The following is a 7,355-nucleotide window of genomic DNA, read 5'->3' on the forward strand; positions in this document are numbered from 1 at the left end:
ATATTATTTGGTATGGGGTAATCATTCCAAAAATCATGATGATTTACAAATGGTAATTAAATCACTGTGTTTGGTAAACACTTGATGATTTTACATGATAATGGTCTTGGATTATGAAGAATGATCATATCACTGTCTTGAAAAATGATCTAATTCCCATATAAAAAGGTAAAAAAAGTTTTATCACGAAGGTGAAGTAATATGTGAAATTAACAATAGTTAATATTACCAATTTAATATGTGAATTAAAAATTTACTTCCTTTTAAAATTGTAAGTATTTTATATTATAATTTTTTATATTTTCAAACTAATATTCATTATAATAAGTTCAAAAATAATTTATATATTTTTTAGTTTTTAACATTTTACATATAATTTTTTTTTCTATTATGAATTTAATAGATTAGATTTATTTTTTAATTCAAATATTTTTTACATAATTTATATTATAAAATTTAATTTACATATCAATAAATATATTTATTAATTTAATAATTAAATTATATTTTATTCTAAAATAAAATAACATATTACTAATATTTTATAAATTATTATCTTTAAATAATATTAAAATTATTAATTTGTGTAACTATTATAATATGCGTGCTTATTTTCGTACTTTCAAATAAAATAATGTTTAATTTTTAATAATACCAAAAATAATAATCTTTAATTCCTAAGAATTAATAATTGTTAATTAAATAAAATAATTTCAAATCACAAGTGATAAGATTACCTTGATAATAAGATCATCTCAATAATTATATTACCATAGTAATCTTACAAAAAAATACAAAGCTACCTAAAAGTGAAGTTTTTTGACAACTTTGTTAGATAAAAGTAGCATATATTGGAATCAAAATGATTAGCATTGGACATAGAAATCCTAAATTTTAAGGTTGTAAATGAACTGAGCATATTATTAAGGAACATCTTAAATTTTAAATATGTTCCTTTAATTAACAAACTTTAAATTCTAAATCTGTTTCTTTAATTACCAAACTTTAAATTATTATTTGTAATTATTTGTTAAATGTAATAAAAAAATTAAATCTATTCATAAATTATTCTTCAAAATCTATTGGTTTACACCTCTACTAATTTCTAAATGCTAAGATATCTTCCTTAATCAGTTTGAACAAGGTTGCCATCAAGTTTAATCAGGGTGAGCTGTGAATTGTGATTATGAGCACCCTTTTAAGTAAAAAAATCCCCGTACAGAAGAAAATCCAAATTAATATACGCAATTACCTTTGTCTAAACTTACTTTGCTTTGTGAGTGACTGTTCTTAAACTTAAAAATATGGAATTATTATAGTGGTTTAATAGTATTTTTAGTTTTCTTTTTGTTAGTTATAGGATTAAGATAGAGCTAAATATAACAGCCGGAGCTGATGCTATGATTAGGTCATAATTATGATCTTGTGGTGGACATGTGATTTGATATCGAGGAGAAAAAGAGGGAGAGAAAAATGGGGAGCCCCCTGATGCTATAGCCTATATATAATGTTATTTTCCCTGACTACATATATTGACGATGAGATAGATACATAGATACATAGACGAGCATAGTGACATGCGAAAGAAGAAGAGAGAGAGAGAGAGAGAAGAGGGGGTGCGGATTGGGGATCGTGGATATTTCTGAAACCCAAGACTCAGACGTAGGGTCAGGGGAGTCTGCTACTTTTATTACTTTGTCCTTTTCATCTCTCCTTCTTAGCCTTTTTATCTGTTACCAACTTCTCTTTTTCCCACTTCATCAATCACCCATATCATTTCTCATTCACTGTTATCGCTAACCCACTATCTCTCTCTTCTTTGCTTCGCTTCTGGCCCTTTCTCTTGTTCAGGGTATCTAGCTTAAGATTGATTTTTTTTAGGTGAAATAGATAAGAAGAACGAATGAAGCCGTTTCTTTTGAGGGGAATGTTGTCTGGCTCGAGGTCATCAACTAAATCTATGGTTTTATCTCAGTTGATCGAAATTATTTTTGGATTTTATTTTTCAGACACAAAATTAAGATCATGATGAATCATTGATCATAGGTTAGTGATGTCGGACCAGGCTTCATTCCCCCCAATTGTTGCTTCCATTTTCAGTAGTGATTTTTAATTTTGATTGTTTAATTTCCTCATTTTTTTCCATGATCTCCTGGTAAGGTTTGATTGTTTCTTTTTGTTCTCTGTTCTCTGTTACACCTAATTTTATAGGTGTTTTTATAGATTTGTTTTTGTTCATAGTGCTTTTTATTTATTTTGAAGTGTTCTTCTACATGGATTTTTTGGTCAATAGGGAGATTGAGGTCGTTGGGACGAGCAGATTGGTGAAATGATGAAAGATTTTGACTCCTCTTTTCCATTTTTTTTTTAATGATTGAAGCGGAAAAGGATCATCATTACTCATTTTCATGGTATACCTTTTCTTCTTTCTAAATATTATGGCTCTAGTGTAGTCAGTTGTGTTGTTTGTCAGTCTTAACTCCTTTGGACTGATTTTTTTTTTCATGATGGCTTTAAGAATCTTCTCTGTCCGTTTCTGCTGCATCCTGATCTAAACCCTGGATGCCTTCTTCCACCCTCACAACCATTAAAAACACTTCTTTCCTAACCCTTTTCATTTTCTCTTTTTTCTTACATGACCAGGATTTCAGTTTAGGGTTTCTAGGTGGATAAAGAGAAGTAGCTCTTTTAGAAGTTAGAACACTTGTTTTTAGCTTGAGATTCTCTTGTTGGAGTAACTTTTACTATTGAAGTGAATGTTCTTTTACCTGTTTTCAACTTTGGGGATGCTTAAATCGAGGTGTTCTTTTTTCTTAAACCTTCTAACTCTTTCTCAGAAAAACTTTTATATCAGTTCCGCTTCTTTTCTTGCAAGAAGTGGTGGAGCAGTGTAATCTCCGCCTCTTTTTTTTTTTTATGTCTGCTTTTACGTCTGATTAACTTCGGTACTTTTATACTGTTAACGCTTTGGATCTGTATTATCTTGTCTACTCAACTGATGGTCTTGATACCTCCTGCTAGGCTGAAGACTTGGACTCCACTTCCTGGAGGTATTCTTTGATATATTTTGTTTAATTTATTATTCTGACCTCAATTTCTTTTTCAAATATGTAAGTGGTTTCTTAGAAGTTAGATCCAAATTTGAGCTTCTGACTTGCAAATCTCAGAATTATGAGCAAGATTTGATCCTTGCTTGCTTTTGTGAAGCGTGTGTTTTACACTTCTATTGCTTAAAGAAAAGTAAAAAGGTGAGAGAATAATCTTTCAAAACACCAAAGATTTGTGACTAATGATCAGAAGTGTTCGAGAATCAAACCCACTTGCAAAACTTTGCCTCTTAGCATTTATAAATGAATGAAGCACTTTTCATAAACCCATGAGGTCTAAGTAATTAGCATTATGTAAAGAAACTAGTTTTGAAATTCTGGGATTGATTTGCTACAAAAAAGGAATGATGTGATAGATTGGACCTGTGATTTTTGCTTGAATCATGTGGTCTTGTCTTTCACTTGATAAGCTGCTTGCGGTTTAAAACAGAAATAATACCCATGGCTTTTCTCTTTTTAATTTATTATGTCTTCATATATAGTTATTGTTGACCGGTTCTCGTGTTTCGTCTAAAATACATGGCATTGATTTTAGAGGTTTCAAAAGAGAAAACAAGCCAGAAAGGAATGGAAAATAACGGGGAAAAGAAAAGAAAGGTGAGATGATATTTGTTTAATGTCTTGATGTTAATTTAATGTGTTTTTCTTTAGATGGTGATCCTATGTAGATGATCAAGCAGGCGGGCAGCAGAGAGTATCCAGAAATGAAATAGAGAAAGAAAAGAGGTGATTGAAAAGGTGAATGAAAGAGAAGCGTCATCAACAGGGTACAACCGTGATGGGTCTTTCTACCTGTATGCAAGCTCCTGCGGCTGCTTGGCTTTTGTGTATGTTATGCCTTATTCTGTCATCAATTTTTGAAGCTGAGGCGTATGCAACACTGATTGCCTTTAATGGTCTGACTCTCTCTCTCTCTCTCTCTCTTTCTCTCTCTCATGTTTTGCTATTACACAGTTGAGTCAACATCAGCATTGACGCCATGGATTCTTCTTTAAACTGACTCTGATTAATATATATAGACTACCGACCCATGTATCTGCTAAAAGTAAACTGATCTATGAATTTAAACCCAAGTTTTTAATTTAATTTAATTTTTTTGCTTTCTATTCCGCATTCTAGTTAGGAATCTAGTACATAATTGTTAGCTTAAGTGGTGCAACCCCAATTCCCCCTGGCATCTGTTCTAGATCTCTTTTGCATTTGCAAAGCAAAACCAAAGAATCTTTGAAGCCACAATGACAAAAGGTGTCGCTCGTAAAAGATGCTCGACCCATGAAACTGCAATTTTTGTTCTCAAATTTTTTTATCTCTTAATGGAATCAAATTATTTTATATATCAACATTATGCGACAAGAATATAGTTGACTATTGCAAATACATATTTCTTTTGAAATTACTCGATCAAGAGCTTTGTTTCCTACTTCCAAGCATGAACTAATTTATTTGTTTGTTTGAGAGACTATGACCCTTGAACAAAATTAAGGTAATTTGTCCTTCATCATTTGTTTGTTTCCAAATGAAGCATTTGTTCAAGTGGCAAATCACCTCTTCTGTATACATAGAGATATCATGGATTTTCATTTGATCTGAACCTCCGCAATTGACGTCATACATCGTTTAATTTGCAATTCTTACAAGATTTTGCTGTTCTTCTCTACGAGTTGCTTGAAGGATTTTTCTGGCAAATCTTCAAATATTTGCTATTAACAATGCGAGTTTCTGAGGATAACTTATTTCAGTTCCATTAATCTTAATTCGTCTATATATCGTCGTAAAGCTGCTTGAGTAGTGCTAGTCTTCAACATGCAATTTCAATCATTCGTTAGAGTGGCAGCTTAGTATTTGGTAGTTAAAAACAGTAGTTGCCAACTTTGAATGTAAGCCTTAAGTACGCTTTTTAAGGTGATATTTAGTACAAAACGTGTTTAAATGTTTCAAATTCTAAAATGGTGTGATTGAAATAATAACAGTGTTTGTAAATGTATAAAATTTCAAAATAAAAAGTTTAATGTCGCTTATACCAATTATTTAGATAGTTGTTTTTTCTCAGATTACTTTTAAAAATTTTTCCTCGTTACTACAATAAATAATATATATGTGATGATTTTTATGCATTGACTGTTGGATAGAGAAAATTTTTTTAAAATAAAATTTTTCAATATTTGTTAAAGAAAGGAGATGCTATTTAATTATTTGGTATAGAAGTAGTGTTAAGAACAATCTAGGGTTTTGACCAATGACCACTTCTCTTGTACAGCCTATGTTAACGGTTAACTCCTATATCAGTCCAAAGAAAACGCCCTAGAAAACAAGAAAAAAAAAAGGCATTGATCTTGTGTTGCAAGCAAGGAACAATGCAATTTTCTATTGTCCCCCGCAAACATCAATAAACTTTTGCCTTTTTGTTTTAAGGGAGTTTATGTCTGGACTCTGGACAAACACCACGAATTAATACAAGTGCAGCATTTTGCAGCATCTATGTACTGTAAACCAATGAGTTTATCTGACCAAAACCCAAAACAGCCAAGGAGTTCCAAGTGTGGGTGGGGGCATGACCACATTCAGAGCTGTTGTCGGGCTGTGGGCCTGGCCTTTTAAGTTCAGAAACAGTAAAAAATTTTCTGAATGGGTAAGATAGTTTTATAAGGCTCAATCCCAAACAGATTCCAAAAGTAGTGCGGTTTGCCATGTAGTCGGTGCAATAGCTCTGATAAGATTTGAGTCATATAATTTTACATTATATTTAATGTATAAGATAATTGATAAAATAAAATAATAAGTATTTTATATTATATTTGATTTGTATTTAAAAAAATGATAAGATTATTATCCTCTTAGTATAGAATAATTTAAGTTTCTTAAAGTGAAAAGAATTATTTTTAATTAATGAGATTAAATTGATATGTTTTTTATATCTTTAAAAATTACATCAATAATTTAAATTATTTAACTTTAATGAAAGATAATTTTGATTAATAAATAAATTATCTTATCTTAATCTTTACACACTTCAAACACAAGATAAGATGATATTATTTAATCTAATTATATTTATAATATTATCTTATCTTATAATATATTATTATATCTTATATATCAAACATGATCTTAATTTCTTGTGCATACAAAAAATTTTTAATTATTCAAATTTTCTAATCAAGTAGTGATTTTTTAAAAAAATTTAAGTGAGGGGAGGTTTTGTCATTTTAAGATCAATGCATGTTGTATGCCTCAAGGATAATTGTTTACCAAAAAAAAAAAAATGGTTGATAGCAAAAATCGAAATTAAATCTTACAAATGAAATATTCAATTTTTTGCAACTCAACTAATTTCATTGATTGTTTATGAATATGTTAATATGTTTATATGTTTAGAATAATCTTATTCTAATCTAAATATTTTTTGTGTTCCAAAATTTTGTTTAAATCATGTATTGCTTTAAATACAATGTAAGTAGCTTTCGACTTGTTTTAATTCAAAATTAGATTTTACTTGTTTTGATAACAAAGTTTTCTTGAAAGAAAGATAGATGGTGAAACAAAAAATGTCTTAGTACGAGGAAGTGAGAACAAAAAATGCAACTATTTTATTTATGATTAGAGTACAATATTTTATAAGCTAAAATAGTTGAGAAATATCAATTATCCATGACCACCATTACTTCCAACAAATAGACCATTATCTATTCCTAAGTGGACCATGATGTCCTCCTAAAAATCTCTAACAATCTTGACTTTACCAAGTCTAAATGACTTATAGTCTAACATAACCAAATGCAGCTACTTGAGCATAACTAAAGTAAAATCCAACACAGCATGCACTAAACTTTAACACTTCCCCCTAGTGCACTACAAAATTTTTTTTATATATTGACGCTTGGTTATATTAACAGTCAAATTTTATCAGTAAAAGAGATTTTTACTGACGGATTTTTAATACAATCAGAATATATCATACTTATACTAATACTTTATTTAACTATCATATAAATAAACTTTTTTTGACTGTATATAACTATCCGTTAGTATAAATATGTTATATATTAACAGTTATTAACGTATCTATTAGTATAGGTTCAAAAAAAAAAACTATTGACTTGCAAAAAATTGAATGGGATTATTGAAGGCATTTTTGGCCAAAAACATTTTTAATAATCCATTCAAAAAATTTTGAAAAGGGATTATTAAAGGCGTTTTTGATAAAAAATGTCTTCAATAAAAACACCTTCAATAATCCATACATAAAAT

At 29.5% G+C, this 7,355-nt stretch overlaps 1 long non-coding RNA gene across 5 annotated transcripts; it reads left to right on the plus strand.

Annotated features, from left to right (window-relative positions):
• The first annotated feature begins 1,257 nt into the window (after positions 1–1,257).
• On the plus strand, positions 1,258–4,211 carry LOC149516736 (uncharacterized). Of its 5 annotated transcripts, none has more exons than XR_016345068.1 (3): positions 1,258–1,852; positions 2,294–2,411; positions 3,022–4,211. It is a non-coding gene; the product is annotated as an uncharacterized LOC149516736 (long non-coding RNA). The 5 variants fall into 5 exon arrangements; XR_016345069.1 differs by having other exon boundaries at positions 1,270–2,411; positions 3,022–3,050; positions 3,643–4,211; XR_016345065.1 differs by having other exon boundaries at positions 1,258–2,155; positions 2,294–4,211.
• The last annotated feature ends 3,144 nt before the right edge of the window (positions 4,212–7,355 follow it).

The sequence above is a fragment of the Durio zibethinus genome, chromosome 9 (genome assembly GCF_047325235.1).
Source record: "Durio zibethinus cultivar Kanyao isolate XHJ-2024 chromosome 9, ASM4732523v1, whole genome shotgun sequence".
Lineage (NCBI taxonomy): Eukaryota > Viridiplantae > Streptophyta > Magnoliopsida > Malvales > Malvaceae > Durio > Durio zibethinus.